General features: G+C 42.2%; 1 protein-coding gene across 1 annotated transcript in view; it reads left to right on the top strand.

The window, feature by feature from the left end:
* uts2r2 (urotensin-2 receptor 2) overlaps positions 1–20,538 on the top strand; it is a 99,232-nt gene that overhangs the window by 78,218 nt on the left and 476 nt on the right. The gene's annotated exons all lie outside the window — the stretch shown is intronic.

Raw genomic sequence — 20,538 nt, 5'->3', positions numbered from 1 at the left:
ACCGGTTTTTGAGATAATCGAAGTGGTAATACATATTTGAGAACATTTTTGCTTTACGTAAACAAAATTTTGTGTACAAGTATTACATTACACACATTGCTAACAACTTTTGAGCCACTTCTGCTTACTGAAAGTGGTTATTTACCCGAATTATTTGCCAAAATAAAATTATCATGGCAAATGTTTTATTCATGCAGCTGCAGAGTCTGATTTATTCAACTTTACTTTTATAATAATTGTTCAATATATTATTCATTTGATTTGTTGTTGATGATGGTTCTTTAATGTACATAATATAAAAATATAATCATTGTCTTGCAGTTTACTCCTCACATATCCATCCTCATATCTGAGCGTACGAGAAAGTCGAGGGGAGAGCACTCCCGATTTTTTTCTTTATCAAGCTTACTGGTAAGCAACCGCAGTAGCAGACTTCACCAAACAAAACCTTTCCAATAATGCAACCCTTTCTAATCGGGTCATGTGTCACTTCTGTCTCTTGGGGGCACTTCCAGAACCACTAGAAACACTATGTTGCAGACCCATGATTTTATTCTACGTTCAATGCATTAAATAAAATGTGAAAAGTTGTGAGAAATGCAAACTGGGACGATCGCTGCACAAGCAGATCACATATGAGGCTGGCTGCCAAGACAAAGACGTGTGATGTCACAGTTCTTTACTTTTTACATAACAGGATGTATTATAATTAATTTGTGTAGTAGTAAACGATTAATATTACACATTTTGTGCATTTATTGTATGACTTAGCAGACCTTTCGAGTTTTCTTCTAGACGTAAGCATGTCATCTGTGTTATTTTCACTTTAGGTTACAAAACTCTCAAAATAATTTACATTTAGTGGAAATTGCAGATCTGCGAATCACAAGGGCCGACTGTACTTTATTTGATCCCAACAGAAATGCCATTCTCTGCTCGCAAAGAGCATAAAGCAGTAATGGTGGCCACAGCCTAGAAGCCAGCGTACAGCCCTCTGAATGTATCTGGGCTTTGCAGGGAGGGTACATGTTCCCTGAAAACTGAGTTCATTTATGCCAAGCCTAAAAGTATCCCAAAGACATGAATGGTAGAGAGGAAAATGGCCACTAGAGCCCTGTCAGCATCATAGCAGGAACAAGGCAAACCGCTGGGCTGAGGCGGAGGACCTGTGTGTGTAGCCTTGTCCAGGTGGCTTGGTGCAACCAAAGGGTCACAGAATAAACGGCTTGATGGTTTCCCCCGGGCAGTGCTCAGATGTTGAAAAGTATTGTAGCTTCTTCCACTTTCGTCATCTTATTCAACTCCAAACGTGCCCCTCTTCCTACTCTCCCTCACAGTATCTGGAATATGCTGGCAATTTCTATGCCTACAGCTGTCATTTTCTATTCTAATTTATATCTATGTTTACACTTTAAAAGATCTAATTCTACAGCTCATATAGCTTGTCATATTCTCAATATAAGGTAAAAGTGATTTTTTATATACTAGCCAACCCACGGCGTACCATACGCCGCATAATCAGGCCGGTTTTTTAATAATTTTTAAGCACAGGGAGAAAATGTAACATTTGCAAAATCGGTAATGTAATAAATCAGCAAGAAAAGCAACATTGTAACAATGCACGGAACGAACCAACACACAATCGTCCGTGCGGCGTAGCGAGGTGGGAGGGGGGTGTGTACAAAGTGCAGGAGCATCTAAGAAGACGCATGTTTGTCGCGGATGCGAATTGCTGTATGTAGCGTTTAAAACAGTTTGCTATGCTGCACGCGGTCGTGCGTCGAAACCGAAAACTCGTTTTTTAAAGACTGCTCACTTCATTGTGTTTTAACCTCAGTTGTAAAGGAATGTTTTAAGGATCCCATGGGATACCCCTCGCAAACAGTTCTACACGCTGCATATGGCGATTCACCTCCGTGAGAAACATGCCTCTATGAACAGTCAACGTGTGGGAGGGGGGTGTGTACAAAGGGTAGGGACGAAAACAGTGGGAGCGTATGAGGCGCACTTAGTGACAATTCCACGGTTTGCAGCCCGAATGGGGTTCAACGGCTTACCCACGCCTAGACACACGCTCAACCTCATGCATAATTATTTATTGAATGGTAAACACTTCTGGAAAGACACGGTTGTCTAAAACAGGTTAGTGTGAGAATACAACAGTAAGTGAATGAAAAGATGGGACTCTGGAGACAGCAAAATACAACACAATAGTGAACCCGCGGCATAACAAACGCCGCATAATTATTTATTGATGGTTGAACACTTCTGGAAAGACACAGGGACACCCCTCGCAAACTGTTCTACACACCGCATACAGCGATTTACATCTGCGACAAACAAACTGTTTTACACACTGCATACAGCGAATCACTTCCGCGACATGATTTTTCCTAGATGGTCCTGTCGCGTCCACCCTCGCACTCGAAGCATACACACTGCCTGCTCATGTGCCCGGTCGCAAGAGAAACTCACGGAGAGCCACCCACCAGCTGCCTGTGTGTGTGCCTCTGTCTGTCTCTGGCGCGGCTTTCTCTTGCGCTGCCTCTGTGTGAACCGGTCAGGCACAGAGAAGGTCAGTTGCTGACAGAGCGTCTCGACTGTTGCAGGGCCTGCATTGGTGAAGCAGGTGAGACGGTAATGAAACAGAGGCACAGGGCTTATTGTTTTTTAAAGACTGATTCCTTCATTGTGCTTTAACCTCAGTTTTAAAGGATTGTTTTAAAGGATCCCATGGGATACCCCTCACAAACTGTTTCACACGCTGCATATAGCGATTCACCTCCACGAGAAACATGCCTCTATGAACAGTCAACATAGCTCGGAGGTACATGACATTAACCTGACCTGCACTGCATGTGGCCTCTACGACAGACGAACATAAATGACGCCATTTTTTGTGTGTCGTCACGTCCGAGTTGGTGGGCGTGGCTCCTTCCTGTGTGCCATAGGTGTCTCACTTGTCGGCTTAGTGAATCCACGCCCCTTTCGGCGTGCTTTTCATGGTTGTCTTGCCTTAGTGAATTATATATATATATATATATGTATGTGTGTGTAAATCCCAGCTGAATCAATCTGAGAAATATAAAAATAACACGAAACAAATCTTATACCTGCAGTAATTGTGTGCATAACTCATGAAATCATAAGTCACAGTGGCACTTGATATCTTTTATACTTGTTCCATGTTGCACATTCTAGCCAATACGAGGTAAATGGTGAATAAAAGTATTATATGTTATTAGAATAGTAAAGTTAAGCATGAAATTTGTTTGTGAGAATTCATTCAGGTGTTTAATCCATACTGTACTTGAGCAGCATTTAGCAGACTTTGATTAAATGTTCAAGTGACCCCTCCATTATGTCGGTGTCTTTTCGTTATAATCAGTCTTTCAGTCGTATTGATGGAGCAGATGGGAATGTCATTAGTTCTTTGAAGGTGAATGTCTCATTTTCTTTTTCTGTTTCATGTTCTGGCTCACAACACACACACATAGAAAAAGAATAGTCAAAACTAAAAAAAATCATTAGTCAAAATGAATACTGCATCATAAAGTACCAGTAATGGCGCACTGTAGTGAATACACTTGGCTTATAGTTTTCATCCTCTTTCTTTTTCTGTACATTTACTATTGGTTTGCTCAGAGGTTGATGCGCTTGCTCCTTCCTGAGCAGCTCTTCTTTTCTCCACTCTAGCGGCCCGCTTCTTCTCTTCTTTTGTCTTCATCTTTTCGCGTTAAAGCTGATTAAGTCAGTGTTTGTGTTGCAGTTACTTAGTACGGTTTCCTTAATTTTTTACTTAAGCTGGCGCTCAATCTGCCTCAAGAATGATTTCCGATACGAAGAGGTAGGGGAAGTGACGGCGAAGGTGGTAGGGATGAGAATGCCCTGCTGGCCGCTGCCAAGAGTTGATTCTACAGTAAAATAAAATAAAAATAAAAAGAGGAATAACCTTGGAGGTCAATCATCACCCGTAAGCGGATAGTAGACGTCACGTAGTATGTGTGTACCAAATTTCAGGTCAATAGGTCAAACGGTTTGCGAGCTACAGGTGATTTAAAATCCTGGACAGACAAGGTAGTGCATTACTGTATACAGTAATCCCTCGCTATATCGCGCTTTGACTTTCGCGGTTTCGCTCTATCGCGGATTTTATATGAAAGCATAACTAAATATATAACGCGGATTTTTCGCTGCTTCGCGGGTTCTGCGGACAATGTGTCTTTTTACTTCCTGTACATGCTTCCTCAGTTGATTTCATACAAGGAACGCTATTGGCGGATGACTGAGAAGCTAACCAATCAGAGCACGCAGTTAAGTTCCTGCTTGCTGAATGCAGTGTTAACCAGGAAGTCTCGTCTCGCTCATTCAGCATCAACGTGTTTCGCTGTGTAAAGAGTTGTGCTCTTTTGTGTTTATCTTTGTGCATAGTCAAGCCCTTCATTATGGCTCCAAAACTATCTGCTACTGCTTCAGGGGGCCGTGCCCAAGCGCAAACGGAAGATGTTAATGATTGCCGAAAAGGTAAACGTTTTGGATTTGTTGAAGGCTACGATTCTTTTATTTAAAAAGTAGGAAAGGAATATAAGATCTACGGCCGCAGTGTCCTTTTAACCAGGGTGCAATACGAGTTGTAAGTGGATGTAATAAGGCAGAAGTCTGGATGGAATCTGCTTTAGGGATTTGGATTGAAGACTACCAGAAGAAGAACAACGGCAGTGCTACACAATCGCCTGAAGTGGCTCCTTTAAGGGCTGTAACGCTCTCCTTTGTTGTGCAGTAAAATAAAACTCATTGTTATCGGACAAGTCATCGTGTCATTGTTGGTGAGTAACCATAATTAATTTTCTACTTACAGTACTTAGTATATGTATGTACGTTTAGCATCACTGTACACACACATTTACTGTATACTATTTTTGTTGCATTGTACGTATTTATTGCTGGTGGCATGTCTATCGTAATGGCTGTAACATGTGATATCAGAGACACTCAATGTCTTTAAAATAATATTTAGGTTTTACTGTATATAAACAGTGTGTTTATATACAGAATTTCAATGAATCTTACCTAATATCTAAGGGAATACAAAGGGATTATGCTGTATAACTCTGCGGGGAATATTTATAAACAGTGTGGGAGAGTTTATAAGGGCTTAAAATATATAAAAATAACCATACAAACATATGGTTTCTACTTCGTGGATTTTCACCTATCGCGGGGGGGGTCTGGAACGCAACCCCCGCGATCGAGGAGGGATTACTGTATAAGAAGATGGAAATAGATAATAATAATGTCATCAAAAAATAATAATGCATTATAAATATAGAAACAGATTTAAAATGTATAGTCAAAATTAATACTGCATTATAAATATACAGTAGAAATAGATTACCATATTTCCCCAACGATAGGCCGCGGCTTATACATTAATTTCACAAACCTGCATATTGGGTGCGGCTTGCTTAAATGGGGCGGCCTATCTAAAAACATTTCAGTCGCCATTCCTCGTGCCTTCATTTTGATGTCTTTTTTTGAAACTATCCGATTGTCTTCACGCTATGTGAGAATCCATTCTTTAAGTCTCTTCTCCAAGTTTGGCCATTTTGCTTCCCTTGTACGCCTTGCTCACCTACGTGGCGGAAGTGTGTGCAAAGCTTCCTCATCTTTCCGCCAGTTTCTCCCTTGTTTTTCATCTACTTCAAAGTGGCGTCCAGCTACGCTGTTGCCATTTTCTTTTTCATGAAAGCAACGACCTGGAGCTTAAATTCTGCAGTGTAGGACTTGCATTGCAGCCTGATATTGGCAAGTGCCAAATATTATCAATTTAATTTTTCACGCTCAACTATAATGTCACTATAGAGTTGCAAAGGCCTACAGGGGCGTGCCAAATTAGACGCTTTTACTTCAGATTGGTAAATTCAGTAATGCCACGGCTAATAACATGCGGTGGCTTATCTTAGAGTTTTAAAACATAAATGAGCATTTTCTGTGGCTTATAGAATGGGGCGGCCTATAATGTGGGGAAGCTTATCGTTGGGGAAATACGGTAATAATGTGTTCCAGATCCAAAGAATATGTGATCTAAGCCAGGCTCTCCAAAGAATATCGTGACTTAAGCAGGACCCTTGACCTGAAAACCACTCCAGTTGTGCTGTACAGTGGTTGACCCTGCACTCGGACCTCCAAAAGACAGTTGCCCCTCATAGATTAATAACAGTGTATCAGATATAGCAGGTTCTTTATAATAAACAAATGGCAAAATAAACAGGGCAGCTTAAGAAGAACCTGCTGTGTGTGGCATGAAGGTAGTAGCTGCACCCAAAAGCATTCCTTCAAGTGGTATGTAAGCCGACACTGTTAGATACGCACAAGGTTACATTTTCATTTTCATTGTCGATGTGATGATAATTGGAATTTTACTGTACTACGTAAACCCTGACTTGACTAGAAGATCAGATGTACCATAAAAATGGAGTAACTGGTCATAGTCTGAGTTTTATGACCTTGGAACAATTTGGGACACCGTGTCAAAGCATTTTTGGTGGTGCACATTTCTGAGTGATTCTGATGGGGTTCTGATCATTGGTCTTTGGTCTGTTGGTTATTCCAGTTCATGTTGGTGGATGTAATGATGATTTTAGAAAGGCTCAATCAAACCAGCAGATGATGTGACAGGCCACCACAGCAGATATGCTGCCATGTGCCATCAGTTCTGTGAGTAGCTCGGACCATGGGTCGACAACATACAGATGGATGGCACCATTCGTACGTATCCATTATGACATCTGCCACTGTCTGCTCACTCACCATTTGTAATCATTTTTGAGTTGTAATGAGCTGCATTTGGACGCTGGTTCTAAGAAAGCTGTGGTGTCTTTTGTGTGGAGCTTCTCAGTGGTTGCTTCATTTTCTGTCCAGAGGTGGATAGCCGGCTTGATGGGCTGTGCTAAGCATCTCCCTGGTATCTGGAGGTACAGCCCCTGCCTGACAATGCCAACATGTCCTCAAAAAATACCCACTTCCAGCAGGGAAGTGAAAACAGGTTAGTGATCGACAAGAGATGCTTCTATTTGTAAAGCTTTTTATTGCAATAGTCATCAAGTTTTAAAAAACAAACTCCGGCAGCTTCTGCAGGTTATCCCTTGAAATTGCTGAGGGACAAGTTGCTGTTCTTTGTGCAGTTACCCGGTGCAGCTGCTTTAAGTTTTGCTTGTACTTAATGTCGGGGTACGGAAGGCCTAAATCAGAAGCAGACGTCAGGACTGGAGAGGGGGCTTGTTTGCCTGCTTGCTCCCCACTGGCTGCCTTTGAGCAGAAATCTCGCTGTCAGTTTCATTCCTACAGTGTGTAGTTAAAGACGATATCAGCACAAGGTGTGCACAGAGAGACAGAGAGAGAGCAATTTAAGTATCTCGCGAAAGTGAGCCGTCATACACAGCAAACAGAAATTAGCCTGAAGCTGTACGCGTAAACCGGACCACTGTACGAGGTGGCACACAAAACGTCTGCCAGAACGCTGCACCTCAATTGTTCACCACATCTCCTTCATTTGTGTCTTTCTAAGACTTTTTATCCTGAACACCGTCTGTACACTGGCAGTGCTTGTTCAGAATGAGAGCTCCGGCTCTGGAAACCACTGAAGGATCCAGCTGTTCAAAAAACTGAACAAAGTTTCTGGATCAGCACCAGGCCTGTTTCCATGACAGTAAACTTCTTGCTCCGTCCAAGGATTCCACCTCATAATCTGCATTTTAATGTGACTGTTGCTGCCGCTGTCAAGTGCGAGTAAGCATCTGCTGATTTGAGGCAGTGCACCTTGCATGTAATTACCATCCATGGCTTGTAAAAAATATAATTATGTGCAATTATACTTCAGCAGCCGCGTTTGGAGTCCCAGCCAGTCCACTGCTGGCAGGGAATACAAAATGTGGATGGCAACGTGATCAACATGTGCAGAGTGAAACAAGAAACGTCTCCAACAAGGGTAGTGTGAAAGGGGGATGCTGAAAATGCCTCCATAATTGGACAAATGGCCTTGTGATAGCAACAGATGTTAAAAAAAGACTCTTTACTTACAATCACTGGGGGGCAAAAGTGGTCCTGCACCACGACTGGCTGCTTTATACCAAAACTCCGTGAGAGGAGGGAGGATCGCACCATGAGGGTAGTTCATTCACACACCACTTCTGTAGTCACCTCTAGGCTTCTTGTCCCTTCTTAACATAACGTTCTCAAACTTTCTTAATCCAGGGCATGGTCACTAGTGGGAGGATGACCTCGGTAGCATCAGATGGTAGACAGGAACCAACCTTGTTCTTCCAAGATGAAATTTAATGGAACGGTCAGAAAGGCAGAAGAGAAGACAATTTTAAGGACAGATGAGATCAAACCTGAACGGATGTTTTGAAAACCTAAACCTAATAACACATCCCAAGCGCATTGTCATTAAAATTCTTGAAGCCCTTGGTCAAAGATGGCAAAGCTAGCGGGCACCGAGATTTGATTTTGTGCCCTCAGACTTCAGACACTGAATGCGAGACATTAAATAGTGGTTTGTCTGTGGCATCGCACACCTGCACTTCTGGTCACAAGAGATGGCAGCGGGATTACTGCCAGCAGCACGACTTGAAATAAAATAAGGAGCCAGATATGTTAAGAAACTGAAAAATTAGCCAAAGATCCAAAACCAAAATGAAAGTAACATAAAAAAAAATCAGGAGTGGTCTCCCCTCGACTTTCTCGTGTACTCGGATATGGGGATGGATGTTCGAGGAGTAAACCGCAGGACAATGTTTATATTTTTATATTATGTACATTAAAGAACCATCAACCACAAATCAAACTTATAATATATTGAACAATTGTTATAAGTTGAATAAATCGAACTCCACAGCAGCATGAATAAAAGGTCAAGTACCACTTCCAGTTAGCGGAAATAGCCCAAAGGTTGATAGAAATCTACGTTTTGTACCTAATACTTGTATGCAAAATTTGTTTGACCGACGTGAAAGTGTTATCCTATTTATACACACACACACACAGAGACATATTTCCAAAATATTTTCAGACTCGGGGAGGTCTAAAACATCGAGAATAATCAAAATCTCGAAATAGAATTTTTTGGACGATTCCAACACTTTCCCTATACGAGAAAATAGAAAAAAAAATATTACCAGAGACTCTGATAAATCCTCGAAATCAGAACAACAAGCACCAGTGGCATTTTATAGTTGTCAGTTAACACACACATTTTTGGGATATTATATATATTACGTTAAAATGTATTTTAATTCCTTTTCTTTTCTATTACTTGTGCCTTTAAGCACCCCATCCACCATACACAGGTAAGTAACAATAACTATAATAATGATGATACACAATCTCTCCTCCACATCTGTCTTCTACCTCCCAACTCTGCCTCGCTTACTGGGTTCCCAACAGTCCTTTATATAGTTCTTGACCCGGAAGTGCTTCCGTTCTTCCTCCTAAGTGATTTGCCAGCACTTCCGAGTCAGATGGAGGGCTTGAGTTTTCTTCATTCCCAGAAGTACTTCAGGGCTTCTGTCCCCATGACTTGGGTGTACTTCCAGGCTATATGGAAAGTAAAACTCCCCCAGTCTCCCTGCAGCGGCACCCATGGTACCCATGGTACCCAGCTGGGCTGTGAAGCCAAACTCCAGATCCCACGGTGGCCTGCGGGAATCCGGGGCAGCACTATGCTGCAGGGAAATCGCCATCTAGCGTCCTGGGGGAGGGCAGTGTCCCAGAGTAGCTGCCTTCCCCCATCCTTCCATCTTTCCATACTTTGAGCTGCCGGCCGTCCATCACACCGGTCAAAAACACATGCAGACATTGGGGTGATGAGTTTGGGAGGATTAGTTTTGTACAGACCTCCATAAGGACAACAAGTGGATTTAAACCCAGGACTCCGTAAGGCAGCGGTACAACTCACTGACTTCTTTAGTCCTTTAATTGGATGCCCATGTTCTGTGTACACACCACGTGCCGTTTGCTCTTCTGACATGTTGTACTGTGCATTGAGGACACTTTCCGAGTGCCAGTCCTGTCCTTGGTACTTTGGAGCAGTAGTAGTAGTAGTTTATTGCCTCACATACAGAGTACAATGATATCCTAACTTGCATGTCCGCCCAACACGCACCACGTCCCCATTGTCCAGTGGCATACACAGTAGTTACTGTTGTATCCTGAGGGGCCGTGTGGTGCTTTATCTCGGTGAAATCGTTCAAAATGATGTTTTTGCCTGATTTATGTTCTTTGTGCTAGTACTGTAAATATTTTGCTCTCGTTTGATTGAACTCTGAAAATAAAAACTCATTGTTATCCTTAAAAGCTGCCATGGGGGCCACGTTAGCTGTGGAGCTCCCTTGTCACCTCGCAGTTGCGTCACAGCCCTTGCACCGAATATCTCGCAGATGCACTTGAATAAGATAATTGTCACTTCAAGAGAAACTTAGGGACGCGGGAATATATGTGAAGGTCATGCCTCTTTTTAAATAACTGTTAGTTCTCTGTAGGGACAGAAAAATATAAAGTAGCTTTAACCGTTTTAATCCCCTACAGAGTTCAGGAATTGATTAAAAACTGTCTGGAGCCCAGCTTGAGAATCCCAAACCTTATTTTACCCATTTCTCAGCTTAATGACAATATTAATAGGAGAAAGATGTTATCGTAATTTAGTCAAAGGAAGAAAAAACGTTCCAGATGGCACCAGACAGAAGTCATTTCTTCAGCCTTCTTCACAGGGAGGCATTTCTGTGGTAATCCCAATGGGGTGGCATGGTAGCTCAGTGCTTAGTGCTTTTGCCTCACAAGTTGGGCATGCGGGTCCTTTGGGTTAGCTGGCAGTTCTTATCTTAATTAGGCCCCATGGACCCCACAGTTGACTGGTGTCTCTTCAAGTGTTGTTTTTATATCCTGCCTTGTGTGAGATGCTGCTGGGGTAAGCTGTGGCTCCCTGTGATCCTGAATTGAATCCAGAGGGTTTGAGAATTTCATGTTTTTTACTCCCCATTTGTATCTTATTCATCAGTATAGTGAAGAGCCCACCTGTATGTCAAATTTAAGACCAAACAGATCACTGGGTGTCATGACTAATAAACATCTTCCACCCATGCAGAGCCTTTTGAAGCTCATCTCGTGAAAACACGCTAATTTCTTTCTCTTTTTTATTTTGTACTTAAAGTGTGTATTCCACACACCTTCCAGACATTTAATTATAATTTATCGTCATGCTTGTAGAGAAACCCTAAACGCCTGCCAAAACTAAATAAAGAAAAGCATTGCATACGTGAATATCTCACAGCTAGTGGTACGAGATGATGTCAGATTAGGGGTTCCCAAAGCCCCCAGTGGACAGCACTGCTAACCGGCAACCCTGAACTGAGTAAGCGAGATGTAAAATGAGAGGATGCTGACAAATACGAAATTCTCATTCAGATGCTGCTGTCTTCACAGCTCTTTAAGCAGTTAGGTATACACGTCTGCTTCTAATCCACTTCGCCATCTTACACATTATCTATCACTAGGTGCAGAGTTTTATTTTAAAAACGACTTTGGAAGTAGTAGTTGAGTTCCTAATCCAGTTGTTTTTTTTGTTTGTAATAAGATTCAATATGTGTCATTTAGACTCTGAGAACAGATATTCAGTACCATACTGCTTCATCTCCTCTTTATGGGTGCCCATCACTTGTATTTTTTTCCCCCCACGAACACTTGTAAGCTTTTATTACTTTCTCATTCTCTTGGGATCAAAACAAAATTATTTCATAAAGAGAACTGTTTTCTTGGGCATCAATAAATCCAAGAGATTTATTTTTTCTCTTTAGTGATGGCACACTGAACTGGCTATAAAGTGTCCTAAACAAACATGCGTCGTTGGTCTCCTGATCATCGTCTCTGGTATTTCTTATGTATTTACATTGTCTTGTGTATATTTGTGAGGGTACTAAAGACCCCCTCATACAGTATCAGAACTAATGCCTCAGCGTCATGTGTTTCACAGCAGATCGGGATGAACACACTGGGCCTGAGGTTCATTATTGGGGCTCCAGTGTATTTCATTTTAGCTGAAGCTCTCATTCCTTGTCTTGCTCTTGCATGCTAAACATACCCCTTAAGCTTTTATAGACCGCTCTACCATGTTTGTCATACTGATGCCAACTGTGCCATCTATCAGCTCTCTACGATCTTTGGGTTCTGATAGACATTTAGAAGAGCAGCTTTAATTTATTTCCTTTTTTTCTCTCGAGGTGCCTCATCAAAATCAAACTTGCCAATTAATTAAAGTTTGTGGTGGACTGTTAAAATCATAAAAATCACTCCTGGTTCAAAAATCAAAATCATTTTACATGTGTTTGCTGGTTTTGTTCCTGTATCTGTCCAAATTTCTCATTTTAGTTCATTGATGTGTTTAATTTTTTTTTTTTTCTTTTGGTTTGGTGTATTGCTGATTCCTTAAAGGTCCCCTTAATGGCCATCGCTTTCCCTGCAGTCCTGGGCCCCAAATTCTGTTTAAAGGGACAGAAGGCCCAGCATACTCCAAAGCGGGTGCTCACCTTTTGATCCTGGGACTTCCTGTACCCCTGTCTGCTCCCCTGCAGTTGTTATGTTTATTGCACTCCCGACGCTTTTAACAATAACGGTTCTGAAATGGCACTTTACAGGATAGTGTGGTTCCCAGTAGAACCTTTGGCTGACAAAGAGCCATTTAATTCTGGGAAGGGTCCTTTGCATATGAAACTGGCTCTCCTTGGGCTTTGAAAAGGTTCCTAATACGTGGACAAAAGAGCAAACTTTAATGTATATTAAATAGGCTTCCGTACCTACGGGATACTGACAGATCAACTCGGCCCGTGGTACTGCATGCAGTGAGAGTCCTTTTAAAATCGGGAGCGTGGTGTTGGTATTTCTCAAATCTCCTGTCACCTCTTCATGGTTATTTATGCAAACTGTTAAGAGATGTGCGTGAACCTTCATGTGGATGGTTCTTTTGGGAACCCAAAACGGCGCCCCTCAGGCATCGCTCTGAAGAGCCACTTTATTCTGAAGGCTCGACAAACATTCTCTCCACCGCTCCCAGCAGCAGTCCTTTCATCCTCCCAGCATTCCGTTTTCTCAAATGCCAGTTCTTAACTGGCACCTCTTCACAATACGTTATTATGCAATGCTCCTCTTTTTAAAACACTTTTTATTTTGCTTTTTTTTAACTTTGTATATATGTAATTTACCTACTCCGTCATGTTTTCATTTTTTTTGTATGTGTCAGGAGTATAAACATGCTTCAAGTAAGTACATTTTTGTTAAATTGTGTACAACACCGTAATATTATAAAATGGACACTATGTGTTGTTTGATGAGATTTATTAACTGTTCTGTCTGTCCCCACCAGTGAGCTTTGATTTTTGGCCCCGGTTTCTCTTTGCCAATGCAGTTTGCCCGTTTGGCATGTGCTACCATCATTTTCTAGAATGTTCCCTTGATATATGAGATAATATTGCAGTTTTTTTGGTGACTGACACACTTAGATAGATACCATGGGGAAATTCCCATAATCCAGCAGCAGTATACTGATAAAGAACAATATTAAATTAAAGAGTGATAACAATGCAGGTATAACAGACAATAACTTTGTATAATATTAACATTTACCCCCCCGGGTGGAATTGAACAGTTGCATAGTGTGGGGTCTCCTCAGTCTGTCAGTTGAGCAGGACGGTGACAGCAGTCTGTCTGTCGCTGAAGCTGCTCCTCTGTCTGGAGATGATCCTGTTCAGTGGAGTTCAGTGGATTCTCCATGATTGACAGGAGTCTGCTCAGCGCCCGTACCTCTGCCATGGATGTCAAACTGTCCAGCTCTGTGCCTACAATAGAGCCTGCCTTCCTCAAGCTCATTGTTCAGGTGGTGTTTTCCATTATTTTGGCCACTCTGTGTAATACGGTCATTAGGCGGAGGGGCTCCCCCTGTCCCCTCGTCCCCTCCCCACTGCCCCACCCACTGTGACCTGCTTCAGCAGCCACTTCTCACCTTCCGCCCGAGTCCTTTGGCCGACTTTTCATCGGCACTTATACCGTGTGTACCCCTATGGCGGTAACTGAAACGTCTGCAGCATTAGGAAGAAACGGCTAGTTTTTTATACACCGCACGATAGTCATCTTTGTGATTTTACTCATTATAAACAATACTTAATAAAACAGATTGATCACTTAACACCCTGCTCTTTAAATCTCAGTAGAACTTACCTTGGAGTGCCCGGAGTTCAGATCCCTTGCCAGGATGTTGTCGGCGTAGAGGCTGGGCCTTCTTCCCCTGTCTGTCTGAGCTTCCATCCAGCACTGATGTGTTTGTCAGTAGGACTGACGTAGAAGGTCACACCATGCCATGTTCATGCTACAAACTAAGACTTTATTGTACTGAGCAAAAAATGAAATCAGGCCTTCAACCAAAATCTTAAGATAACGTATTCATTTTGTCAGTTTAGTGTATCATCCATCCATCCCTTTTCCAAAGCCAGTATAATCCTCAGCAGGGTCACAGGGAAGCTGTGGCCTGTTCTTGGGGGCACAAGGCAGAAAAAGCAAGCCCTGGACATGGTAGGGTGCCAGTCCGTCCCTACTGGAGGGAGGTTAGGGCCTCGTTTAATTAACGACTTAGCTCTTATTTCCTTGAAAATGACAATCTTCACTTACTGCATCCCATGGTGGCTTTCACCTGTCATGCTCACTAACAGTATCTTTGGTAAGCCACTAAGCGTGCTTTGTACATGCTGTACCTCCTCACATATATAACAACACTGTGGCTGTATGGGAGAGATAATCATGTCAGTTTTGTCCATGTTTGTTCCAAAACGTTCACGTATCATGTTTCAATAAGTCCATCCCACCATTTTCTAATCCACCTCTCTAGTTGGGGGTGCTGGGAGCTTTTGTCTACCTTGGCAGCACACGGAACAGTGAACAACCTTAAAACTGAATACCAGTCCAGCACTTGGCGCACTTGTTAGTTATTTTAAAACACCAATAATTTAGCACTCCTTTTGTTAAAAAGACATTTGAGAAAACATAACTGCTGTGAAAGAAAAAAAACATTGTCATCGCAATGCAGTGTCTGTCCTGCACACCGTTTATGTGTGAAGCTTATCGCCTTCTGATTTGTAATGGATGAAAGCTCCTACTACAGTGTACAGTTTCTGCAGGGAGTTAAGGGTCTGCTAATCCGTGGCAGTGGTCTCTGATAAACATGGTGGCCTGGCGCGTGTCTGTGTGTGGCCGTCGACTCTAGATCACCCCTCTTTGGCTTTTAGGGCAGGCGGATTGAGTGCCAGTCTGCTTCATCAGCGATCTCGTCAGGCCGTTGACAGTCCGTGTGTTTACTGCTCACATCTCATCCGGACCCTTCACTCCTTTTTTTTGTAGGACCTACAACAAAGAAATGACGCCGCTAGCTTGTTTCTTTAAGGCTTTTCTAACCCATTGCTGCTTAAATTGAAATTTGAAGCTGGACTCTTTGGCTTGCAAGCATTTTGAAAAACAAATGATGATTTGAAGTAAGTGAAGGTCTGGGCAGTAGAGCATATCATCCATTACAACAACAAACGACGTTATGTGCCGAACAGCTAGTGAGGCCGGCTTGATTAACGGCGGCTGCATTGCTGATGCCAGTGTATGCATGTCAGAGCCTCGCATTTCTCCTCATCTCCACAAAATAAAAGACTCCCGACACCCTCAACCCAACACCGGATTCCACGGGTAATGGAAATGAAACACTCTGTGGTGTACCACTCTGTTTTTTCTCTCTAAGTGCACTGAGCAAGTTCTCTGAGCCATGCATCCATTTTCTATTGTCTCTTCTATTAAATCAGGCTGATGGGGAGCAAAGACAGCTTTATAGGAATAGCAGCAATTAGTGTCTTAGACACAAAACCGATTGATGAAATATTACATATTTGGCACATATATTACAAAGTCCATTCACTGTTACGGTCTCCTCTGGGTTACTGTATGGCAGCAGTGATGCTCTATTACAGGTTAAAATAGGAAAAGGTTAGAAAGAAAAACAAAAACTTGAGGATAAAGCCCTCACAGTAGGAACACATCATACCTTAATACAAAATGAAAAGGCCTGCACAGAAATCCTGTCAAGAATAATAACTCTTATACCAAATCTTAGAAATTGTTTTTTATGCACCAGATTATTTTCTTAGTAGTATTCTCGTGCCCAAAATACTCTTGAGTTTGTTTTCCTTTTTTATCGGGAGTCTCCATTATGCCGTTTATCTCTACTCATATATATAAAAAATGTAGCGAAGTTGTGCAACGTTTCCATGTAGCGCTCATTTTTCTTCAAAACCAAACATCATAAGTATAATTTTTTTTCATCTTCATTAGGAGAGTACAACAATGATACTCTCGTGTCAGTACGACCAACTTATCGTGCGTACGTCAAACAAAACACCTTCTGTACATCCGCTAACAACAGTAGTAGTTCAGTTATGTGTTAGCAATCGACAGATAAAGCCTCTGTAATGAAAGACGCTTAGAAATTGTAAAACTGCATAAACATCTAAAAGCCGACAAAACCACGACTGGTGATCATGCAGGAGAAGTCGTATTCCTTCTGCGTATGAAGTCAGATAGCAAGTAGATTACCATTCATCTTGCATTGAAGACAGTTTGCGACAGTTTTAGTATTTGCTACAACTATAAATAAACCTCATGGCCAGAGCTCTGACCGCGCAGCAATGCACCAGTGGACCGATAGTGCGTGAAGCGAGCTGTCGAGGGGAGTCGGGCTGCCATAGGTGGCACATCCGCCTAGTACTGTATGTGTATATTATACAGGGCTATTCATAATGAAAGAGCAGATTTCAGAAATGTATTTCAGACAAACTGTAGAAGACAGAAACACATTCCGCACATCACTGGAGAGAGGAACGTTCAAAGTTTAAAAGCCCACCTAAAAGTACCAGTGAAGGCCACTGAGCGCTGTTTCTCATTTATAGTAAAATGGAGACAACGCCACAAGAAAAATCATTTTGTGAGGAGATCCGGCGTTACCTGAATGACACCATTCCAGGACGACAGATTGGAAGAGGTGGACAACACGATCTTGCTCATCATCTATGGTCTCCAGAGCTCACCCCCTGCAAATTGTTATCTATGGGGTACATTAAAGAAAAGAGTGTCTGTTCCACTTGTGCCCGCTAATCTTCAAGATTTGCGACATCGAATTGAGGAAACTGTGAATTCAGTAACTAGGGACCAGCTGACTCGTGTGTGGCAAGAAATGATGTTTGTCACGCTACACAAGGTGCTCGTGTTGAGTGCGTTCAACCTCAAGGACCACAGGACCAAACTTTGAACATTCCTCCATCCAGTGATGTGTGGAATGTGTTTCTGTCTTAAACAGTTGGTTTGAAATAAATTTCTGAAATCTGCTCTTTCATTTTGAATTGCCCTGTATATGTAGAGAGAGCCCAAAAATATGAAAATTTTCTAGGGGGGGTAAATATTTTCTTGTACTGCAACATTGAATCCCAGTGAATGTAATTCATTGTTTTCATCACTGATCGACAGAAAGACTCTTTAATGTCAAAGTAAAAACCGATCTCTGCAAAGTGGTCTACATTAACAACAAATATAAAACAGAATGTACCTGATGGTATGAGTATACCCCTCTTTAATATGACCCACCTCAATCACCGGGAGTGCAGCCAATTGGTTTTAGAAGTCACAAATTAAATGGAGATTAGCATCCTGTAGTTGGGGGTTCATTTGTCTGTAGTATAAATGTCCCGTGTATCCTGTGGTGTGTCAGCGTTGTGGCCTCACCTACACAGTGCAGGCTAAAGAACACACCGAGGTGATTAAAAAGTGCAATTGTGGGGATCCCTTGGAGTCCAGTTAAATCAGTCTATATATCTACGTATTTAAAATCCCACGTCTGTCTGTCTGCTTTTCACGGGAGAACTACTATTTTCTATAATTTGCTTGAACATTCTTATTGATTTTGCGACTTCTCTCATCACGCTAAGTATCAGAGTTCGCTTTGCAGTACCGATTCATTTGTGCAAACTGAGAGACACACAGCAGGCTGAGGGGGGCGGGGCCCTCCACACTCCCGTTCCAGCCTTGGGGCGTGTCTTACATCCGCTTAGCTAGCCAGCGACAGAACGACTTCACAATTTAGATTGGGTTGTTTTCTATAATTGGCTTGAACATTCCGGTTGATTTTGCGACTTCTCTCATTGCATTACGTATCATAGTTCACTTGCAGTACCAATTTATTGGTGCGAATCTGAGATCTGAGGGGGGTGGGGCCCTCCTCACTCACGCGCCAGCCTCGGGGGCGTATCTTACAGCCACACAAATAAATCGGTACCGCAAGCGAAATATAATACTTAGCGTGATGAGAGAAATCGCAAAATCAATGAGAATGTTCAAGCCAATTTTAGAAAACAACCCAATCTAAATTGTGAAGTTGTTCTGTCGCTTGCTAGCTAAGCGGATGTAAGACACGCCACGAGGCTGGAACGGGAGTGTGGAGGGCCCCGCCCCCCTCAGCCAGCCAGAAAAAAAAACCCGATCTAAATCCGTGAAGTAGTTCTCTTGTGAAAAGCGGACAGACAGACAGACGTGGGATTGTATATATATATATATATATATATATATATATATATACACACAGTAGAGTCTCGCTTATCCAACATTCCGTATTATCCGACATCCCACCGCAAAAAAAAAAAAATATGCATCAATCGGTAACAAGAACTGCAAGTTGCGAGCGTGAGCGTAGTCTATTTTTTGTTGCTCCCGACTCTGCCGCAGCTAATTACAGTGGGACCTCGGTTTGCGAGCATAATTTGTTCTGGAAATGTGCTCACAGTCCGCAGCACTCGTACAGTACATCAATGTGAATTTCCCAATAAGAAATAATGGAAACTCAGATGATTCGTTCCACAACCCAAAACTATTCATATAAAAATGATTAATACAAATATAAAGTAAAAATACATAAAGCAAATTAACCTGCACTTTACCTTTGAAAAGAATCATGGCTGGTGTGAGTGAGTTTCTAAACTCTTGTGGGATTCCACCCAACGGGACGACACGCGGTGGTAGCAGTTCGATGTAAAAGCCAATCCGAAAAGATCGGGGACATGCTATAAGCTCCTGCCATCGATGGGTGATACAAGGAACATTATAAATGCGCAGGGCTCAGTGTTACTTTCTCCCCAACCCTGCCTGACTGCTGTGTCCGTGTATAGGAGAATGGCAGATCCCGCTAAAATAAATAACCGCGCTGTTGCTGTTTCAAGCTGAATAAAGCTGGAGTTGCTAAAAGTACTGAGACTCGGCTTCGAGTTTTCGGGTGCAAGACGGGGACTCGCACGTCACAGCACAAACACACATGCGCAGTCACAATGCTGTAGTAAACAGTATACGCTCGTACGGATGTTGACTATATGAGTGGCGGAGTTAAGGCTCTAGAAACTGCAATTAATTACATTGAGCAACAAGAAGAAGCTACAGGAATCGACAAAATGATGCTGCAGAGACTTGACAGCGAAGAAACGACACTCGTCAGGAAAGCAGACTACGATCAAAAATGTCTTTAAATCATCACAGGACTGAACTTTTTAAGTACAGTACATACTGTATTTAATGTCAGACAAATCTGTAACTGTAAGTTCATTTTTTCAGTTAATTTAATCTGTTGTTTTGTTGTAAAATATGATTATTAGGTTCGTAATGTGTAAAATTCTAACATAGTTTGACGTTTAATAGGCTTTTTCTTAACACCTGCCATTATCCAACATTTTTGCTTATCCGACGTTTGGCCGGCCTGTTTATGTCGGATAAGCGAGACTCTACTGTGTGCGTGTATATATATATATAGAGAGAGACACACACACACACACACACACTCTCTGGTGCCACTTGTCTTTGAATTGGAATAAGTGGGTTCTTATATAATTTAATATACCTTACCCGTCTAATGTATTCCTTGTAGGTGATAGCCAAAAATAAGCGGAGATCAGTTGCGAATCAACGCAAAATAATCGCACACTTTAATGGAGATGTGACAAACTACACGCACGCCTGTAACGACTCTTTAGAATTCTGCCATCTGCCTGTCACAATTTACAGGCACTTGAAGTGAAAGTGCGAGGGGCTCGGGCTCGGGTTCGTCTTCCCTGCCGAGGCTGACTTGTGTTTAAGCAGACATTTTAATTCTAGTTATACTATTCCCCTACCCCCCCCCCAATAATTACAGCACAGCCGCAGACAAAGACAGAAACTTTTGTGTACAACCAAGCAATCCGTTAAAAGTTTTTCACAAGCACATTGAGCCGAGGTGTGCCATGTGTGGTTTTCTCTGACCTGATCTGCGTCTGTCCTCCATTGTGTTCCATTTTCATTTCTTTGAACCATTACGAGTGTCGTAGTTTTGTGTACCACCTCTGTTATGAAATGTCAAGAGCAGGGCATGAATTAGACTGCAGTCTGCACTCCAAA

This window comes from Polypterus senegalus, chromosome 17 (genome assembly GCF_016835505.1).
Source record: "Polypterus senegalus isolate Bchr_013 chromosome 17, ASM1683550v1, whole genome shotgun sequence".
Lineage (NCBI taxonomy): Eukaryota > Metazoa > Chordata > Cladistia > Polypteriformes > Polypteridae > Polypterus > Polypterus senegalus.
This window is presented reverse-complemented; position numbering and strand designations above follow the sequence as displayed.